This window comes from Somniosus microcephalus, chromosome 4, assembly GCF_052327205.1.
Source record: "Somniosus microcephalus isolate GS21.2 chromosome 4, FLI_Smic_1.0, whole genome shotgun sequence".
Classification (NCBI taxonomy): Eukaryota; Metazoa; Chordata; class Chondrichthyes; order Squaliformes; family Somniosidae; genus Somniosus; species Somniosus microcephalus.
This window is the reverse complement of record NC_140990.1, coordinates 132,505,793-132,528,882: the sequence shown is the minus strand read 5'-3', so window position 1 is coordinate 132,528,882 and position 23,090 is coordinate 132,505,793. Positions and strand designations below refer to the sequence as shown.

The 23,090-nt window shown below is 45.8% G+C and overlaps 1 pseudogene; it reads left to right on the top strand.

The window, feature by feature from the left end:
• The window catches only part of LOC147119785 (uncharacterized), a 56,900-nt pseudogene extending 34,738 nt beyond the window's left edge, over positions 1 to 22,162 (top strand).
• The last annotated feature ends 928 nt before the right edge of the window (positions 22,163 to 23,090 follow it).

The following is a 23,090-nucleotide window of genomic DNA, read 5'->3' as shown; positions in this document are numbered from 1 at the left end:
CATTACCTTGCCCCCAATCCCATGTGCCTTAATTTTACACGCTAATCTCTAATGTGGGACCTTATCGAAAGCCTTTTGAAAGTCCAAATACACCACACCGACAGATTCTCCTTTATCTATTTTGCCAGTTTTGTCCCCCAAAAATTCCAATAGATTAGTTAAGCACGGTTTACCTTTTGTAAATCCATGTTGACTTTGTCCGATCTTGCCACTGTTTTCCAAGTGCTCTGCTATTACATCTTTTAGAATTGATTCTAGCATTTTCCCCACTACCGATGTCAGGCTTACCGGTCTGTAATTCCCCGTTTTCTCTCTACCACCTTTTTTGAATAGTGGGGTAACATTAGCTACCCTCCAATCCATGGGTAATGTTCCAGATTCCATCGAATGTTGGAAGACTATCCACAATGCATCTACTATTGCTAGGGCCACTTCCTTAAGTACCCTAGGATGTAGATGATCAGACCCTGGGGATTTATCAGCCTTCAATCCCGTCAATTTCCCTAACACAATTTCCCTACAAATACTGATTTCTTTCAGTTCCTTCCTTTCATCAGACCCTATGGTCCCCGACATCTCTGGGAGTTTATTTGTGTCCTGCTTTGTGAAGACAGAACCAAAATTTGTATTTAATTGGTCTGCCATTTCTTTGTTCCCCATTATAAATTCCCCAGATTCTGACTGCAAGCGACCTACGCTTGACTTCAACAATTTTTTCTCTTAAAAAACTATAAAAACTTTTAAAGTCAGTTTTTATGTACCCTGCAAGCTTACTCTCATATTCTATTTTCCACTTCTTAATTAATACCTTTGTCCTCCTTTGTTGAATCCTAAACTGCTCCCAATCCTCAGGTATACTGCTTTTTCTGGCCAATTTATATGTCCTCTCCTTGGATCTTATGCTATCCCAATTTGCATTGTTAGCCACAGTTGAGTCACCATTTTTGTTTTATTTTTATGCCAATCTGGGATGAACAAATTCTGTAGTTCATCCATGCGGCCTTTGAAATTATTTCCATTGCCTATCCACCATCAACCCTTTCAGAGCCATTCCCCAATCAATCCTACCCAACTCGCGCCTCATACCATTGTAGTTTCCTTTATTTAAATTCAGGACCCTAGTCACTGAGTCAACTACTTCACTTTACATCTTAATGAAGAATGCTATCATATTATGATCGCTCTGACCCAAGGGGCCTCATACAAGAAGATTGCTAATTAATCCTTTTTCTTTACATAATACCCAGTCTAAGATGTCCTGATCTCTAATTTGTTCCTCGACATATTGGTCCAGCAAACCATCCCGTAAACATTCCAGGAACTCCTCCACATTATTGTTACTAATTTGGTTAGCCCAATAATATCTAGATTAAAGTCACCCATGATGACTGCTGTGCCCTTATTGCACGCTTCTCTAATTTCCCTTTTAATGCCATCCCCAACCTCTGCATTACTGTTTGGAGGTCTATATACCACTCCCACTAACGTTTTCTGCCCCTTGGTATTTCTCAGTTCTACCCATACAGATTCCATATCATCAGAGCTAATATCCTTCCTTACAATTGTGTTAATCCCCTCTTTAACCAGCTATGCTACCTCACCTCCCTTTCCTTTTTGCCTATCTTTCCTGAATATTGAATACCACTGGATTTTGAGTTCCCAGCCTTGGCCACCCTGGAGCCATGTTTCCGTAATCCCAAGCAAATCATATTCGTTTACCTCTATTTGCGCAGCCAAATCATCCAACTTATTACGAATGCTCCTCGCATTAATACCCAAAGCATTCAGGCTTGTTTTTTTAATGCTCTTAGACCTATTAAAATTATTATTTACTGTGGCCATATTTGATTTAAACCATTGATTTCTCTGACTGCCACTTTTGTTTTTCTCCTTCCTATCTTTTGCTTTTATCCTTGTTTCCCTTTCCTATGACTCCCTGCTCAGGTTCCCAACACCCTGCCATTTTAGTTTAAGCCCTCCCCCAGAGCACTAGCAAACGCCCCCACTAGGACATTGGTCCCAGTCCTGCCCAGGTGCAGAGCGTCCGGTTTGTACTGGTTCCAGCTGCCCCAGAACCGGTTCCAATGTCCCAGGAATTTGAATCCCTCCCCCTTGCAACATTCCTCTAGCCACGTATTCAGCTGAAATATCCTTCTATTTCTACTCTGACTAGCACGTGGCACTGGTTGCAATCCTGAGATTATTACCTTTGTGGTCCTGTTATTTAATTTACCTCCTAACTCCCTATATTCATCTTTTAGGACCTCATCTCCTTATTTTTACCTATATCGTTGGTACCAATTTTCCACCACGAAAACTGGCTTTTCACCCTCCCCTTCCAAAATGTTCTGCAGCCGCTCTGAGACATCCTAGACCCTTGCACCAGGGAGGCAACACACTAACCTGGAGTCTCATTTGCGGCGACAGAAACGTCTATCTATTCCCCTTACAATAGAATCCCCTATTACTATAGCTCTACCCCAGTTTTTCCTCTCGTCCTGTGCAGCAGAGCCAAGCCTGGTGCCTGGAAGTCGGGGACTGAAAATGCAATGGTCAGTAATGATACATGGGGAATGATAATACAATGGTCATTAAGGATGTATGGGGAATGACAATACAATGGTCAGTAAGGATACATGGGGACTGACAATACAATGGTCAGCAACTTTACATGGGCAGGCCAAATGCAATGGTCAGCAAGGATACATGGGGGCTGATAATACAATGGACAGTAAGGATACATGGGGACTTATATTGCAATAATCAGTAAGGATGCATGGGGACTGACAATACAAAGGTCAGTGAGGATACATTGGGACTGATAATATAATGGTCAGTAAGGATACATTGTGACTGATAATACAATGGTCAGTAAGGATACATGGGGATTGATTATACAATTGTAAGTAAGGATGCATGGGGACTGATTATACAATGGTCAGTATGGTTACATGGGGACTGATAATACAATGGTCAGTAAGGCTTCATGGGGACTGTTAATACGATGGTCAGCAAGGATACATGGGGACTGATAATACAATGGTCAATAAGGTTACATTGGGACTGATAATACAATGGTCAGCAAGGATACATGGGGAGTAACAATACAATGGTCAGTAAGGATACATTGTGACTGATAATACAATGGTCAGTATGGTTACATGGGGACTGATAATACAATGATCAGTATGGCTTCATGGGGACTTATATTACGATGGTCAGCAAGGATGAATGGGGACAGATAATACCATGGTCAGTAAGGATACATGGGGACGGATCATATAATGGTCAGTAAGGATAAATGGTGACTGATAATACAATGGTCAGTAAGGACACATGGGGACTGATAATACAATGGCCAGTAAGGATAAATGGGGATTGATAATAAAATGGTCAGTAAGGATACATGGGGACTGATAATACAATGGTCAGCAACTTTACATGGGGAGTTAAAATGCAATGGTCAGCAAGGATACATGGAGACTGATAATAAAATGGGCAGTAAGGATACATGGGGACTGTTATTACAATGGTCAGTACTATATATGGGGGCTGATAATACAATGGACAGTAAGGATACATTGGGACTGATAATACAATGGTCAGTTAGGTATATGGGGACTGATAATACAATGGTCAGTAAGGATACATGGGGACTGACAATACCATGGTCAGTAAGGATACATGGGGATTGATTATACAATGGTCAATATGGTTACATGGGGACTGATAATACAATGGTCATTAAGGATATATGGGGACTGATAATACAATGGTCAGTAAGGATATGCAGGACTGATAATACAGTGGTCAGCAAGGATACATGGCGACTGATAATACCATGGTCAGTAACGCTACATGGGGACTGATAATACAATGGTCAGTAATGATAAACGGGGACTGATAAGACAATGGTCAGTAAGGATACATTAGGATTGATAATACAATGGTCGTTAAGGATACATGTGGATGGATAATAAAATGCTAAGTAAGGATAACTGGTGATTGTTAATACAATGGTCAGGAAGGACACATGGGGCATGATAACCTCAATGGGAAATAAGTATACATTTGGACTGATAATACATTGGTCAGTAAGGATACATGGGGATTGATAATATAATGGTCAGTAATGATACATTACGACTGATAATACAATGGTCAGTAAGGATACATGAGATCTGATAATACAATAATTCAAGATTCAAGATTCAAGATTCAAGATTCAAGATTCTTTATTTGCCATATGTAACTAGTACAATGGAATGCTTACTCCCCAATCACTCCCACAATAAAGCTGTGGGAGCTCACAGAGACACGTCAGCTATTTTTACAGCGCCGTGTTCAGAAAGTCAATTCTTTGGCCTCCAGTGGCAGTGGGAGCACGATGTCCCTCAGCCGCTCCCTCCTCCCCACTGTTGCTGGCTCGGCTCCAAGTGCGCTGGCCTGCTTCTCCCGCTCACCCTCTGGTGCCATCTTGGAATCAGTAAGGATAAATGCGGTCTGCTAATGCATTGGTCTGTAAGGATATATGGGAACTGATAATACAATGGTCAGCAAGGATACAGGGCGACTGATAATAAAATGGTCAGTAAGGATACATGGGGACTGAGAATACAATGGTCAGTAAGGTTACATGGGGACAGATAATGCAATGGTCAGTAAGGATATATAGGGACTGATTATACAATGGTCAGCAACGATACATGGCGACTGATAATTCAATGGCCAGTAAGGATACATGGGGACTTATAATACAATGGTCAGTAAGGATACATGGGGACTGATAATACAATGGTCAGTAAGGATACATGGCGACTGATAATTCAATGGCCTGTAAGGATACAAGGGGGCTTATAATACAATAGTCAGCAACGATACATGGGGACTAATATTACAATGGTCAGTAAGGATACATGGCGACTGATAATTCAATGGTCAGTAAGGATACATGGGGACTGACAATACAATGGTCAGTAAGGATACATGGGGACAGATAATACAATGGTCAGTAAGGATACATGGGGACTGACAATACAATGTTCAGTAAGGATACATGGGGACTGATAATCCAATAGTCAGTAAGGGTACCTGGTGACTGATAATGCAATGGTCAGTACGAATACGTGGGGACTGAAAATATAATGGTCAGTAACGATACATGGGGCTTATAATACAATGGTCAGTAAGGAAACATGCGGACTGATAATTCAGTGCTCAGAAAGGATACATGGGGCTGATAATACAAAGGTAAGGATTCATGGGGACTGATAATTCAATGGTCAGTAAGGATACATGGGGACTGATAAGTCAATGGCCAATAAGGATACATAGGGATTGTTAGTAAAATAGTCAGCAAGAATACATGGGGCTGAAAGTGAAATGTTTATTTAAGATATGTGTGAATTGATAGTATGATCTGGTAATACAGTGGTCAGTAAGGATACATGGGGACTGATAATAAAATGGTCAGTAAAGCTGCATTGTGGCTGATAATACAATGGTCAGTGAGGGTACATGGGGACTGATAATTCAATGATCAGTAAGGGTACATGGGGACTGATAATATAATGGTCAGTAAGGATATATGGGGACTGATAATACAATGATCAGTAAGGATACATGGGGACACATAATACAATAGTCAGAAAGGATCCATGGGGACTGAAATTCAATCGTTTGAAAGGATACTTGGAGCAATTAATGGAAGTGTCAGTAATGATACAAGTTGCCTGATAATGCAACGGTCCATAAGGATAATGTGGACTCATAATGCAATGGTCAGTAAGGATACATGGGGTTGATGATTGAATGGTCAGTTAAGCTGCATGAGAACTTATAATTCTGTGGACAATAAGGAGCCATAGCTGCTGATGCAATGGTCAACAAGGATATATTGGGCGCATACAAAAGTATCAGTAATTATACATGGGGACTAATAAATGTATGGACAATAAGGAAACACGTGGAATAATAATGCAATGGTCAGAAAGTGTAAATGGTGACTGCTAATGTGATGGACAGCAATGATACATGCGGACTGATAATACAATGGTCAGTCAGATTACATGGGGCTGATAATACAATGGTCAGAAAATAGAAAAAGGCATTAAAGGCAATGGTCGTTTAGGATACATTAATACTGACAATGCAAAAGTCAGTAAGTATATATGTGGGCTGATAATTGACTGAACAATAAATAACACGTGAACAGATAATGCAATGGTCCGTAATGATTAATGGGGGCTGATAATACAATGGTCAGTAAAGATTAATGGTCACTGATAATTCAATGTTCAGCAAGGGTACATGCGGACTGGGAATGCAATGCTCAGTAAGGATTCATGGGGACTGATAATGCACTGGTCAGTAATGATACACAGGGACTGATAATACAGTTGTCAGTAAGAATACATGGGGCCTGATAATACAATGATCAGTAAGGATACATAGGGACTGATAATACAGTGGTCAGTAAGGATACGTGGGGACTGATAATTTAATGGTCAGTAAGGATACATGGTGACAGATAATACAATGGTCTGTAAGGATACATGGAGACCGATAATACATTGGTCAGTAAGGTTACATGGCGACTGATAAGAGTATGGTCATAACGATACATGAGATCTGATAATACATTGGTCAGTAAGTATACATGGGTACCGATAATACATTAGTCAGTATGGATACACGAGGACCGATAATACATTGGTTAGTAAGGATGCATGGGGACTGATAATGCCATGGTCAGTAAGGATACATAGGGACTGATAATACAATGGTCAGTAAGGATACATAGGGACTGATAATGCCATGGTCAGTAATGGATACATGGGGACGGATAATACAATTGTCAGTAAAGATGAAGTTTCCTGATGTAAGCCCATACTGAGTTTTTTCCTCAGAGCTGGGAAAGGGGAGGGAAGTAAAGTGGAGGGGCTTGGCAGCAGAGGATAGGAGAGAAGAGGAGCGGAGAAGATCGCAGAGGAGGCATTGAAGATATGATTCATCTGCCCTTTCCCGAAATAATTATTTTTTTTATTGCTGCTTTACAGCAGTTAGTTGAATTCTAACATCAGTGAAAGTACATCCTGTAAATTAGAACACTGGAAGCTGATTACTATTGGATGTAATTCTTGGAAACACAATGTTTGGAGACACATGCTAAACATGTCTCTGTCCTGGATCACAATTCAGACAAGGGAGAAGAGATGAATGTTTCTTCCATGTTATTGAGGATTGGATGATGGTGTGTGTGTGTGTGTGTGTGTGTGTGTGTGTGTGTGTGTGTGTGTGTGTGTGCACGTGTGTGTGTGTGTGTGTGATCGCCGATGTCTGACACTGAATCTGGCCAAGACAGAGTGGACCTCTCCTGATGGGGAATTTGGTGGTTCAGTGGGCTGTTCACTATCCCTTCACCTCTGATGTATCTTGAACTGTTCACCCTGCGTCAGAACACAAATTATAATAATTTGTGCGTCAGTTTTCCCACTGAATCGCTCTGCTGTTTTTAATTCTTTTCTCCTGTGGCGCGGTTTAGTTTTTGGTTAATTACTGGTATCCCAGAGCTTTGATTACTCTTTGCCCCAGACCCACAGCAAAAAGTCCAGGTTAAGAGAAAAGCACTCCAGCAGTTTTAACCTGTGAATCTATCTGAGGAACAGAGAGATGAAAATATAATGGGAAAAATTGTGTAACAAATTCATAACTATGCATAGAATCGTAGAATCATAGAAAGTTACAGCCTGGAAGGAGGTCATTTCGGCCCATCGTGTCTGTGCCGGCCAACAAAAAGCTATCCAGCCTAAATCACTTCCCAGCTCTAGTTCCGTAGCCCTGCAGGTTACAGCGTTCCAAGTGCTTTTTTAATGTGGTTAGGGTTCTTGCCTCTACCACCCTTTCAGACAATGCGTTCCAGAGCCCCACAAGCCTCTGGGTGAAGACCTTTCCCTCAAAATCCCCTCTAAACCTTCCACCAACTACTTTAAATCTGTGCCCCTGGTTTTTGACCCCTCTGCTAAGGGAAATAGGTCCTTTCTACACACTATATCTAGGCCCCTCATAATTTTATACACCTCAATAATGTCTCCCCTCAGCCTCCTCTGCTCCAAGGAAGACAGATCCAGCCTATCCAATCTTTCCTCATGTGTAAGATTCTCTACCCCCGGTTACATCCTTGTTAATCTCCTCTGTACCCTCTCTATTGCAATCACATCTTTCCTGTAATGTGGTGACCAGAACTGCACGCAAAACTCTAGCTGAGGCCTAACTCGTGTTTTATACACTTGAAGCATAACCCCCCTGCTCTTGTATTCTATGCCACGGCTAATAAAGGCAAGCATTCTGTATGCCTTTTTAACCACGTTATCTACCTAGCCTGCAACCTTCAGGGATCTGTGGACATGCACTCCAAGTTCCCTTTGTTCCTCTATGCTACTCAGTGTCCTGCCATTTAATGTGTAATCCGTTTCCTTCTTAGCCCTCCACAAATGCATTACCTCACACTTCTCCGGATTGAATTCCATTTGCCACTGTTCTGCCTACCTGCATGGGTCGCTGTCTGTTCGACTATCTTCTCATCTGTCTACCATACTCTATATCTATCTAGCTATCTATCTAGCTATCTATCTAGCTATTTATCTATCTATCTATCTAGTTATCTATCTATCTTTATATCTGTGGTAAACCACATTCACTATCGTATCACTGTTAGTAGTTAGCACTGTTCACCACTGTTCGTTATAACTGTATCACTGACCACTATTGTATCACGGTACGAGGTCGCCTCTTGCCACACTGCTATACCTGGGATGACCACTGCCGACTCCGCCTTGGCTCCACCCACCAGGCCAGGTATAAAGGTGAGCGACTGGCTGGTATTCCTCCTGCTTGGATCGGATCACCCACGAGAGTGGGCTCTGTTATTTAGTCAATAAAAACCTTTAGTCACCTTCGTAACTCTTCGCCTTTTATTGGAGGAATTGATAGGTATATCAATTTTATTGACTAAATTTAATGATGTCCGACAACGAGTCACAACCGGCGGAGGAGCCACCAGCGCAGCTCCCAGGAGCACAGCCACACCAGCCAGCTTGGCTGCGAGCCCTCAGACCGCCGTACCTGGACCTGAACCCACAAGCAGCAAACTCAGCCGCAGACTTTAAACACTGGCTGGTCTGCTTCGAATCATACCTGAGAGAATCCAGCGTCCCTCAGGCATCCAAACTAAGTGTCCTGCAGGCACAACTGAGCCCGAGAGTATACACTCTCATCGAGGACATGACTACCTACGAGACCGCCATCAACCTGCTGAAACAGAAGTACCGGACCCCGGTAAACTACATGTACGCTAGGCACCTCCTAAGATCACGGCCGCAACAGCCAGGAGAATCAGTAGCCGAATTCTCACAGGCGCTATATGCACTCGCCAGGAACTGTGAGTTTAAATCGGTGTCGGCAGCCGAAAATACTGAAGATAATATCCGCGACGCATTCCTGAAAGGCCTACGGTCCGAGTACTCACGGCAAAGACTGCTGGAAGCTAAAGACCTCAGCATGGAAAAAGCTGAAGACCTCGCTATCTCCCTGGAAGTGGCCCACCAAGATCAGGAAGCATTCACCAGGTACTGCTCACGACCCTGGGACTCGGGCCCGACCCCTACCACAGCACCCTTCCCAGCGCCGCCCCCGGGACCTACCTCTGCGTCGGCGTCCCGGACCCGACCGGCCCCGCCACCCCCGGCACCGGCCCCGACATCGGGCATCCGCGATCGGGCCGCCGGCTGTTTTTTTTGTGGCCAGGAGAAGCACCCGAGGTCACGCTGCCCAGCCAAGAACTCCATATGTAAAACCTGCCTGAAGAAAGGCCACTTCTCCAAGGCCTGCAGGAGCGGATCCTCAGAGGCCAGCAGTGCCGCATGCGAACTATGGGGGCGGCCATCTTCGTTTAGGGCAACTGAGGCCAGCATCCCCACACATGAGTCATGGGGGCGGCCATCTTTGTTTAGGGCAACTGAGGCCAGCATCCCCACACATGAGTCATGGGGGCGGCCATCTTTGATTAAGGCAACCGACCCCAATAGTGCCTCATGGGGCCCTACCTCGTGGGAGACGCCATTTTACTCACCACGCCCGACCGCCTCGCCCGCAGATGACAACGACTCGCTCAGCTACACACTAGCTTCCGTCACCCTGGACCAAGCCCGCCCGCACCATCTGTCCAAGTCAATGATGGACATCAAAGTGAACGGCCACGCCACGACCTGCCTGTTCGACAGCGGAAGCACGGAGAGCTTCATCCACCCAGACACGGTGAGCCACTACTCCCTCTCTGTCCTACCAACGCGCAGCCGAATCTCGATGGCATCGAGGTCCCACGCCACGGACATCAGCGGCTACTGTGTCGTGACCCTGTCGGTTAAGGGCACGGAGTATAAAAACTTTAAACTCCTCGTCCTCCCCCATCTCTGCGCTGCCGTCCTACTAGGGCTGGACTTCCAATCCCACCTCCAAAGCGTAACCCTAGCATACGGTGGACCCCTCCCCCCACTCACAGTCAACAACCAGCAAACGTTAAACCGCCCACCGCGTAACACCTGCAGCCTCTCCACCCTCAAGGTCCCGCCACCCTCTCTGTTTGCTAACCTTACCCCTGACTGCAAACCCGTCGCTACCAAAAGCAGGCGGTATAGCGCCGGGGACAGAGCCTTCATTAGCTCTGAGGTGCGGCGCCTCCTGAAAGAGGGCATTATCGAGGGGAGCAGCAGCCCCTGGCGTGCCCAGGTCGTAGTCGTAAAGACCGGCGATAAAAACCGCCTGGTCATCGACTACAGCCAGACCATAAACAGATATACCCAGCTGGACGCATACCCCCTCCCCCGCATATCTGACATGGTCAATCAGATTGCACAGTATAAAGTATTCTCGACCATCGACCTGAAGTCGGCCTACCACCAACTCCCTATCCACCCTGAGGACCGCCAGTATACCGCCTTCGAGGCGAATGGGCGCCTATACCACTTCCTTAGGGTCCCCTTCGGTGTCACTAATGGGGTCTCGGTCTTCCAAAGGGAGATGGACCAGATGGTTGACCAGAACGAACTGCAGGCTACATTCCCCTACCTAGATAACGTCACTATCTGCGGCCGCGACCGGCAGGAACATGACGCGAATCTGGAGAAATTCCTCCGTACGGCCCAACGGCTGAACCTCACCTACAATAAGGAGAAATGCGTGTTTAACACCACGCGCCTTGCCATCCTCGGCTGCGTAGTGGAGAACGGAATCATCAGCCCCGACCCAGAAAGAATGCACCCCCTCATGGAGCTACCCCTCCCCCACTGCCCTAAAGCACTTAGGAGAACCCTGGGGCTTTTCGCCTACTATGCCCAATGGGTACCCAATTACGCGGACAAAGCCAGACCCCTCCTGAAAGCCACTTCCTTCCCCCTCATGGAGGAGGCGTGCGCGGCCTTCTCCCTCATTAAGGGAGACATAGCCAAGGCCACGATGCACGCTGTGGACGAGTCCATCCCCTTTCAGGTGGAGAGCGACGCATCCGACTTCGCCTTAGCCGCCACCCTAAACCAGGAGGGGAGGCCAGTGGCCTTCTTCTCAAGGACCCTACAGGGCCCCGAGATCCGACATTCGTCGGTCTAGAAAGAGGCCCAGGCGATCGTGGAGGCAGTACGGCGCTGGAGGCACTACCTGGCAGGCAAACGATTTACCCTCCTCACCGACCAGCGTTCGGTGGCTTTCATGTTTAATAACAAGCTGAAGGGCAAAATCAAGAATGACAAGATTTTGAGATGGAGAATCGAGCTCTCCACCTACGATTATGAGATCTTGTACCGGCCAGGCAAGCTGAACGAATCCCCTGATGCCCTTTCACGAATGACATGCGCCAGCGCGCATATCGATAGGCTTCAGATCCTCCACGACCAGCTCTGCCACCCCGGAGTCACCAGACTCTACCATTTCATTAAGGCCCGCAACCTGACCTACTCCATCGAGGAGGTCAGGACCATGACCAGGAACTGCCAGACCTGTGCGGAGTGCAAACCGCACTTCTATAGGCCGGACCGAGCAAGCCTGATCAAGGCCACCCGCCCCTTCGAGCGCCTGAGCATCGACTTTAAGGGGCCCCTCCCGTCCTCTGACCGTAATGTGTACTTCCTCAACATCGTTGATGAGTACTCCCGTTTCCCCTTTGCCTTCCCCTGCCCCGACATGACCAGTAGCACGGTCATTAAGTGCCTGAATGCCCTCTTCGCCTTGTTCGGGTTCCCGAACTATATACACAGCGACCGGGGCTCCTCCTTCATGAGCGAGGAACTCCGGCAATTCCTCCTAGAGAGAGGTATTGCAGCAAGCAGGACCACCAGCTACAACCCCAGAGGTAACGGTCAGGTGGAAAGAGAGAACGCGACGGTATGGAAGGCCGTCCTCTTAGCCTTAAAGTCTAAGGGCCTCCCAACCTCCCGCTGGCAAGAAGTCCTCCCGACAGCGCTGCACTCCATCTGGTCATTACTTTGCACGGCCACTAACACCACCCCCCATGAACGAATGTTCGTTTTCCCCAGGAAGTCGACTACGGGAACCACTCTACCAACCTGGCTGACCGCCCCGGGGCCGGTCTGGCTGCGGAAACACGTGAGGACCCATAAAACGGACCCCCTGGTCGAGAGGGTGAACCTCCTGCACGCCAACCCCCAGTACGCCTACGTGGCGTACCCAGACAGGCGGGAGGACACTGTCTCCCTACGAGACCTCGCACCCTCAGCCGATCCGGAAACACCGCCACCAACCCCCCCAACCTCAGTCCAGGTAGACGGCATGCCGGAACCCCACGAGCCCTCGCCGACCAAGCAAACACCAGCATCAACACCGGATAAGGCACCAGCACCGGATAAGGCAACACCACCGCTGCGGCGATCGGAGAGGCTTACGAAGCCTCCGGAGAGACTGACCTACCAGAATTGGTAGTACACTTCACCCCGCCGGACTTAATTCTAAACAAGGGGTGAATGTGGTAAACCACGTTCACTATCGTATCACTGTTAGTAGTTAGCACTGTTCACCACTGTTCGTTATAACTGTATCACTGACCACTATTGTATCACGGTACGAGGTCGCCTCTTGCCACACTGCTATACCTGGGATGACCACTGCCGACTCCGCCTTGGCTCCACCCACCAGGCCGGGTATAAAGGTGAGCGACTGGCTGGTATTCCTCCTGCTTGGATCGGATCACCCACGAGAGTGGGCTCTGTTATTTAGTCAATAAAAACCTTTAGTCACCTTCGTAACTCTTTGCCTTTTATTGGAGGAATTGATAGGTATATCAATATCTAGCTATCAATCTGTCTGACTGCCTGTCTGACTGTCTGTCTATTTATCTATCTATCTATCTATCCGTCTGTCTGTCTATCTGTCTATCAACTTAGCATGTATCTTTGCGTGCAGAGAGTGTGTGCTTTTGCAATAAAACAGATAATATGCTAGTTGAATTCCGATATTACCCGCCATTGACTTAATATTCATTGTGTTTAATATGAGTTGGAAAACACTTGTAGATCGCTCCTGATACCATCCCATTCGTCTTTTACAGCTTGGGCAGAAATTTGTAAAGTAGGCAATAGGAATCTTCCTTCGAAATAATTCCTCTAAGTAACAATTAAACATAAGCAAAACACACACACATACACTCACGTAGTGATATTTTCAAATAAAATACATGTATATGCTTTAGGTCCATTTTATGGATTTTACCACAAGGGATCAGTTTAACTTGGTCAAGCTAGCATTTCTCTGAATCCCTACTCCAGAAATCGATGTCATTAGGAGAGGAGCCAAAATATCGAAGGAATAAATTGAAGAACACTCTAAAAAAAGCAGAATTTGATTTGTGTAAGACATAACTGAAAGGAAGCGAAGACGATTTTGTTAAAACTGACACAATGGGCCGGATTTTCCAATCGGAGGCTTCCTGTGTGCAAATGCCTCCAATCGGGAAAATACTATGAACTTAACTGCTGGCTGCTTCGGTCCCGACACTTCCAAACCAGGGCCCCTCCTGATCCGCGCGTGCCGAGGCCCAGGTATCCCAGGGGTGCTTGTGGTTCGCAAGCATCCCTGGGATCATATGTGCCATGGGAAACCAATCAAAGAAGGGAATCTCCCTACATACTTTGAAAGGCCTCTCCGCACAGATCTGTCAAAAGCATGAATGGGGATCACATTAAAAAACACCATTAAGCATTAAATACATTTTGAGAAATCATCACATATTTAAAATTAGTTAAAATTACATTAAATTAAATATTTTAAACAAAAAATGTCGGTAGTTGAGCAATATTCACGTGTCCTGCTGACAATTATTCACACAATACAATATTGATATAATATCATGAACTATCAATAATGCATCATGACCTGCATTGTAAACTACTGGTAGTACAATGGTGAAATTATTGTAACCTGGAAATCACCATGTGCGATATTAACCAACCAACATTCAATGCATTCCTGTGACATTCCAGCTTGCCCAATTCTAACTCAATCTAGTTTAAGATGAATTGGATTCGCTCCTTCCTGCCAATAAAGGAAAGCAGAGAGGCAGCGGACCTGCGAGGGAGCACCAGAGGTGGTGGCGGTACTTAAGGAGCAGCCCGAGACAGCAAGGCCCAGAGCCGCGAGAGCGGAGAGGCGGTGGACCTGTGAGGGAGCATCAGAGGCAGCGGAGGTACTTAAGGAGCAGCCCGAAGCAATGAGGCCCAGAGCCCCGAGAGCAGAGAGGCGGCGGATCTGCGAGGGAGCACCAGAGGCGGCAAAGGATAAAAGGAGCAGCCCGAGGCAGCAAGGCCCAGCGCCCCGAGAGCGGAGAGGTGGCAGACCTGTGAGGGAGCACCAGAGGCAGTGGAGGATAAAAGGAGCAGCCCGAGGCAGCGAGGCCCAGAGCCCCGAGAGCAGAGAGGCGGCGGACCTGCGAGGGAGCACCAGAGGCGGTGGAGGATAAAGGAGCAGCCCGAGGCAGCGAGGCCCAGAGCCCTGAGAGTGGAGAGGCAGCGGACCTCCGAGGGAGCACCAGGGGCAGCTTACCAATCCAGGTTCCGGGAGAGGGAAGCAAAAAGTAATCGAAGTGTGACGTCACCAAGTAGCAGGTAAGTGATTGGTTGGTGAGTATTTTCTTTCAAAATTTTTCGAAACTTAAATGTTGTGGTTTCTAAGGTCTCTGTTGTGTAGCGGGGACTACTATTAATCAAGGGCCTTTGAGTATATCATTTAATTGAAGTGAAATTGGTGGGATGCATGTAATTTTAATTAATTAATTAAAAGGTAAGTCATGGCAGGACAGCCCAGCCCCGTAGTATGCTCCTCCTGCTATATGTGGGAAATCAGGGATGCTTCCTGCGTCCCTGACGACCATGTGTGCCGGATGTGTGTCCAGCTGCAGCTACTGACAGACCGCATTGCGGTACTGGAGCTGTGGATGGATTCATTTTGAAGCATTCGCGATGCTGAGGACATCGTGAATATAACATTTAGCTAGTTGGTCACACCACAGGTAAAGGCTGTACAGGCAGGAAAGGAATGGGTGACCAGCAGGCAGAGTAAGAGGCACAGGCAGTTCGTGCAGGAATCCCCTGTGGCCATCCCCCTCTCGAACAGATATACCACTTTGAATATTGTTGGGGGGATGACTCATCAGGGGAAGGCAGCAGCAGCCAACTTCCTGGCACCATGGGTGGCTCTGCTGCACAGGCTGGGAGGAATAAGAGTGGAAGAGCTATAGTGATAGGGGACACAATTGTAAGGTGAATAGATAGGCGTTTTTGCGGCCGCAATTGAGACTCCAGGATGGTGTGTTGTGTAGTGTCCGTGTGTAGATAAAGACACTGAAGACAGGAGTTGGTTCATAGGTATTTACTAAGCAAGTCTGCGGCGGGGGGGTTCTAAAGGATTTGCACAATACAAAGGCTTATATAGCTCAAGTGGCAATTACCAGCATGACGCACACCTGGGGCTCTTAAAGGCACATACACCATAATTGCTCTTAAAGGCACATACACCACAATTCCTCCCCTTCTAGCTAACTAGTACATCATATTTTAAGTAATTATTAATTACATGTTATATGCAAAATAATATACATTGCTGTATTAATTAACTATAAGTTAGTCTCTCAGGAGGCTTCCTGACTCGGTCCGGATAACGCCTCGGGGGTGTAGTAGTTTCTGGTGGTGTAGTAGGTTCTTCTGGCAAGGCTGATTCGACTTGAAGGCCAGTGTCGGGTTCATTGGGTTCCAGTATCACCGGATCGGAGGTAGATATGAGTATCTCTACTTCATCGTTAGATGTATAGCATGGTGGTGTAGGTTGTCCCTTTTCGGATGACTTGATGATTTGGTCAGCATGGCGCCTTATTATGCTTTCTCCGATGTCCACGGTATACATCAGTGGTCCTAGTCGTGTGCAGATAGTTCCAGGCTGCCATTTCTCGGTACGGTAGTCCCGGGCCAAAACCGGTTGGCCTATCTGGAAGGCCCTAGTTGGCCTTTCATTCATGCCCTGAAACTGCCGGTTCTCCACGTCCCTTCGGATGTTGGGCTTGACCAAATCCAGCCGGCATCTTAGGTTTCTATTGTAGAACATCATGGCGGGAGTTTGGTTTGTAACCATATGTGTTGCATTCCTATATGCAAATAAGAAGTTGTCCACCTTGTGCTGAAGTTTTATGTCTTCATTACCCATGGCCTTTATGGCCTTCTTGAAGGTCTGGACAAACCTTTCAGCCAATCCATTGGTGGTGGGATGGTATGGGGCGGACGTGTAGTGCTTTACCCCATTGTTCTATAAGAACTTTCTGAATTCTTCGGACACAAATTGCAGTCCATTATCAGAACATATATGTTCCGGCAGCCCATTCCTGGCAAATATGTTCCTTAATACTGTGATGGTTTTCTCCATGGTGGTGGAGGACATCTTTATTACCTCCGGCCACTTGGAGTGTGCATCAACTGCGATTAAGAACATTGAGTCCATAAATGGACCAGCAACGTCGATGTGCACCTTTGCCAGGGAGATGAGGGCCACTCCCATGGATGTAGAGGGGCCTGTGGCGGAACATTTTGGACCTTCTGGCATCCTAGGCAGCTGTTGGTCATGTCTTCGATGTCTCCATCGAAACCTGGCCACCATACAAACGCCCTAGCTAGGTTCTTCATTTTCACTCCACCCAGATGCCCCTCGTGAAGCTCCTTTAGCACTTTATCCTGGAGTTTGGGTGGAATCACCACTCTGGATCCACACATCAAGGTTCCTCGGCACACTGACAGCTGTTCTCTTCTTTGCGAGAATGCTGGCAACAGTGGTTCGCCATGTGCTGGCCATCCCTTCATTGTTAAATCGTAGACCCGTGAGAGAGTAGGGTCATTTCTGGTCTCCCTTTCAATGGCAGAATTTGTCACCGGTAGACATTCCACTATGGTAGAGTGGAAAATTTCTACTGGGTCTACTGTAGGTGCCTCTTCTATCATTGGCAATGGCAGGCGCGATAAACCGTCAGCATTCCCATGCTGTTTTGACCCTTTGTATTCAATGTTGTATTGGTGTGCCCCTAGAAAAAGGGAGCACCGCTGTAGTCTTTGTGCCATCATAATGGGGACACCTTTCTTAGGGTTGAATATGGAGATGAGGGGTTGATGGTCAGTCAGCAAGGTCAATTTTTGTCCGTGTAGGTAATGGTTGAATTTCTTCACTCCCCATACCAGGCTGAGTGCTTCCCTGTCTATCTGGGAATAGTTACGCTCAGCTGAGTTCAATGAGCGTGACGCAAAAGCTATCGGCCGTTCCGAGCCATCAGGGACTCTATGGGACAATACCGCTCCTATGCCATAAGGGGATGCATCGCACAACAGTCTGATTGGTAGTGATGGGTTGTAATGAGCCAAAACTTTCTCGGATGTGATTAAGTCTTTACATTAATGGAAGGCATGTTTACAGTCTTCATTCCATTTCCAAATCACCCCTGTGTGTAGAAGATCATTAAGAGGGTGTAGAATAGTTGATAAGTTCGGTAAAAATTTATGATAGTAATTTATTAATCCCAGGAATGACCTCAACTGTGAAACATTTTCAGGTGCTGGGGCTTTTATAACTGCTTCAATTTTTTCAGGTGACTAATGCAACCCTTCCTTATTAATTATGTGGCCACAATATGATATCTGATTTTGGAAAAATTCGCACTTGGGGCGATTTGCTCGTAGGCCCCGTTCTTTCAGCCTAGTGAGCACCTGCTCCAAATTGGCAAGGTGCTCGTTGTCGTTTTCTCCTGTTATAAGGATGTCGTCTAGGTAACACTGAGTCCCCGGAATCCCTTGCAGGACTTGCTCCATAGCGCTTTGCCAGATAGCTGGAGCTGATGCTACTCCAAAAACCAGTCGATTGTACTGGTACAGGCCTTTGTGTGTGTTTATTGTGAGATACTTTTTAGAGGTCTCCTCAACCTCCATCTGTAGATATGCCTGTGCCAAGTCAATTTTTGTGAAACGTTTTCCTCCGGATAGTGAGGCGAAAATATCTTCTATCCTCGGAAGAGGATACTGTACCATGTGAAGGACCGGGTTTAGAGTCACCTTAAAGTCCCCACAGATGCGAATTTTTTCTCTGTTCCTCAGAGTTATTTTTCAATGCTTTTTTCATGACTGGAATGATGGGTGTTGCCCATTCACTCCAATCTATTTTGGATAATACGCCTGCCTTTTCCAAATTCTCCAGCTCTGCCTCGACTGCCAGGCGTATTGCGTATGGCACCGGTCTTGCCTTAATAAATTTTGGAATTGCTGCATCTTCCACTTTTATTGAGGCGGTGATGCTTTTCAAGGTTCCTAGTTTCTCTTGAAACACTTCTTTGGCGTTGGCCAAGATGTCTTTTAATCGTTCAGGTATGATGTCATCATTGTTTTTTTCCTTACTGGTCACCGTCAGTGCCTGAATGGAGTGCCAGTCTAAACGTATCTTCCTTATCCATTCACGTCCCAACAACGGTGGACCACCATCTTGTAGAATGTATAAATACAACTTTTGTATTTCTTTGCCGTTGTATACCACAGGCACCTTTATTTTTCCTTTGGGGTATACTTTCTGCCCCGTATATGTTTTTAAGATAATGGATGTGTCTTTTAGAGGTATATGCGAAAATAGCCTCTCGTAATCTCGTCGATTTATTACGGTTAGAGCTGATCCTGTATCTCGCTCCATTTTAACTGGGGACCCTGCTATTATGAGGGTAACCCAAATGGTCTGGTAATCTTCATTGGCAATTACATTATGTAATTTGAGAGAGCTTAGTCTCTTGTTCCCGGAGTCGCTATCGCTCTTCTGGTCTTTGGAGCTACTGTCCGTCATCATTTGTACCTTTCTGTGCTTTTCCTTATTGATTCTTTTCCCGTTAGTGGATTTTTAATTTTCAGATCGGCATACACGTGGAATGTGTCCCATCTTTCCGCATCGCCTGCATGCTTTTTCTTTGAACCAGCAATCCCTCTGGTCATGGTTGGATCTGCCACAGCGATAACATCTCTCGCAAACCCGTGTCAATTCATGGGTGCCGAAGTCCTGTGGCCTTTGCTGTATCTTTGCCGCTCCTATTGCACTGAAAGCCTTGCCCAGTGTTAAATCTTTTCCAGAAGATACCGTTTTTTTGTGTTTCTACACTTAGGGGATCGCAGATGAATTTGTCTTGCAGAGAATCTGCCAGTCCTGCCTCGAATTGGCAGTGTAGGGTATCAACAATCTCCTCAAAATTCTTGTCCATCGGTTCGGCTGGAGTGATTTAGTTGCGTAACAGCTTGTATGTTTCTGCGCCCATTAGATCCAGAAGCACTGAAGCTTTTTTTTTATCTTCTATTCCATTTGCGGTGCAAAACACCTCCACTCTTTCTACATATGTGGTCCAATCCTCTATCTTGTTATCAAAAACATCAATATTGCCAAAGTTAGGCTCTGTTTCGTTATCAAAAGCATCAATATTGCCAGACTTAGGCATTTCAGAAAAGATATGGCGCTTCCCGCGCTTTTTTTTTTTCCCTCTGTAGCAACGATATGGCGCTTCCTGCGCTTTCCCGCCGCTGCTACCGATAACAACGCTGTTTTACTGTGGTTTCCGTTTATTCACTGTTGGAGACTCATTCCCAATGGAGGTCTAAACGTTGACCTGCTTGCCGCGCCGGCCGTCTCCCGAGTGCACCCTCCCAGTCCGTTATTGCTTGCCTCCGATTTTGTTGCCTGTATCAGCTGTAGAGCCCGCCGCTGGAGCCCCAGCCTGACGCCCGGGAAGGATTAGCGCAGTACCTGCCACCAGCTTGTCCAGCTGGTGAAACCACAGTTTCTATTACTTCCTTGAGTCTTCTGGACGCTGGAGGAATCGATGTCCTTGAGGTGCTGCCGAATTGCAGGTAAGTCCGTTTCCACTTCGTCACCACTGTAGTGTCCGTGTGTACTACTTCAGACACTGAAGACAGGAGTTGGTTCATAGGTATTTACTAAGCAAGTCTGGGGGGGGGTTCTAAAGGATATGCACAATACACAGGCTTATATAGCCCAAGTGGGAATTACCAGCATTACGCACACCTGGGGCTCTTAAAGGCACATACACCATAATTGCTCTTAAAGGCACATACACCACATGTTGCCTCCCTGGTGCAAGGGTCAAGGACATCTCGGAGTGGCTGCAGAATGTTTTGGGGGGGGAACAGCCAGTTGTCATGGTGCACATAGGCACCAACAATATAGGTAAAAAACGGGATGAGTTCCCAAAGCAGAATATAGGGAGTTAGGAGGTAAATTAAAAAATAGGACTTCAAAGGTAGTAATCTCAGGATTGCTACCAGTGCCACGTGCTAGTCAGAGTAGAAATAGGAGGATATTTCAAATGAATACGTGGCTCGAGCAATGGTGCAAGGGGGAGGGATTCAAATTCCTTGGACATTGGAACCAGTTCTGGGAGAGGTGGGACCAGTACAAATGGGACGGTTTGCACCTGGGCAGGGCCGGGACCGATGTCCTAGGGGGAGTGTTTGCTAGTGCTTTTGGGGAGGGCTTAAACTAAAGTTGGGAACCTGAGCAGAGTGACAGAGGAAAGGGAAACATGGAAAAAAGCAAAAGACAGGAAGGAGAAAAACAAAATTCGAAGGCAGAGAACTCAACGGTTTAAATCAAACATGGTCACAGTAAATAATAATTCATATAGGTCTGAGAGCTTTAAAAAAACAAGCCTGAAGGCTTTGTGTCTTAATGCAAGCAGCATTCGGAACAAGGTGGGTGAAATAGCTGCGCAAATAGAGGTAAACGAATATGATTTGATTGGGATTACAGAAACATGGCTCCAGGGTGGCCAAGTCTGGGAAATCAACATCATGGGGTATTCAATATTTAGGAAGGATAGGCAAAACAGAAAGGGAGGTGGGGTAGCATTGCTGGTTAAAGAGGGGATTAACACAATTGAAAGGAAGGATATGAACTCTGATAATGCGGAATCTGTCTGGATCGAACTGAGGAAAATCAAGGGGCAGAAAACGTTAGTGGGAGTGGTATATGGGCCTCTAAACAGTAATACGGAGGTTGGGGATGGCATTAAAAGGGAAATTAGAGAAGCATGCAGTAAGAGCACAGCTGTCATCATGGGTGACTTTAATTTACAAATAGGTTGGGCTAACCAAATTAGTAAAAATACTGTGGAGGAGGAATTCCTAGAATGTTTATGGGATGGTTTTCTGGAACAATATGTCGAGGAACCAACCAGAGATCAGGGCATCTTAGACTGGGTATTATGTAATGAGAGAGGATTAATTAGCAATCTTGTTGTACGAGGTCCCTTGGGTCAGAGCGATCATAATATGATAGAATTCTTCATTAGGATGAAGAGTGACGTAGTTGACTCGGAGACTAGGGTCCTGAATTTAAATAAAGGGAACTATGATGGTATGAGGTGCGAATTGGATAGGATTGTTTGGGGAATGTCACTCAAAGGGTTGACGGTGGATAGGCAATGGCAAACATTAAAAGACCGCATGGATGAACTACAGAAGTTGTTCATCCCAGTTTGGGATAAGAATAAAACAAAAAGGGTGATTCAACCGTGGCTTACAAGGAAAATTAGGGATAGCATAAGATCCAAGGAGAGGGCATATAAATTGGCCAGAAAAAGTGGTAACCCTGAGGATTGGGAGCAGTTTAGTATTCAACAAAGCAGGACAAAAGGATTAATTAAGAAGGGGAAAATAGAACATGAAAGTAAGCTTGCAGGGAACATGAAAACTGACTGTCAGAGCTTTTATAGACATGTGAAGAGAAAAAGATTAGTGAAATCAAGTGTCGGTCCCTTGCAGTCAGAAGCAAGGGAAGTTATAATGGGGAACTGAAATAAAGAATAGATTTGCCTTTCTAATCTAGGCTTTATTAACATTAAAAATCCAGTAGCACATCTTTCAACACCAGTCTCCAACCATGACTGGAGAGAACTGAATTTAAGATGGCCACCACAAATCACCTGACATCCACTACCAATGAGTTTACAGCATATCTCAAGGTAGAAACAAACAACCAATTACAATACTTCTTACTAACACAGAGAACAACCACCCCATTCACCAATCACAATACTTCTTTTTAAGCATAGGAAATAAACACCACATTCACCCCTCCTTTTAAAACATGCTCCAACCTAAAACAACCTTTACAATTTATAATTAATTTATTTACAACTAAAATACAAATATAATATTTCAACAATTTTAAAACATTACTATCAATTTAAAAGTCCATTTTCAATCGGTCGACCGGATATCTTGTTCGTGTGGACCTTCTTAACCTTGGTGAAATTCCTTGCCCTCCCACACCTGGAGACACTGAAGTATCTTCTGCAGGAAGGCTATCCATATCCCGATTATCAACGGTTTCCGGATTGGAAATCCCATCAGGAAGTAAACTAGGACGGTCATGAACATCCATCAAAGGCTGACTAATAGAAGTATAATTATCTGCAGTAGGATTGGAAATATTCGTAGTATCTATAACAACATCCACAT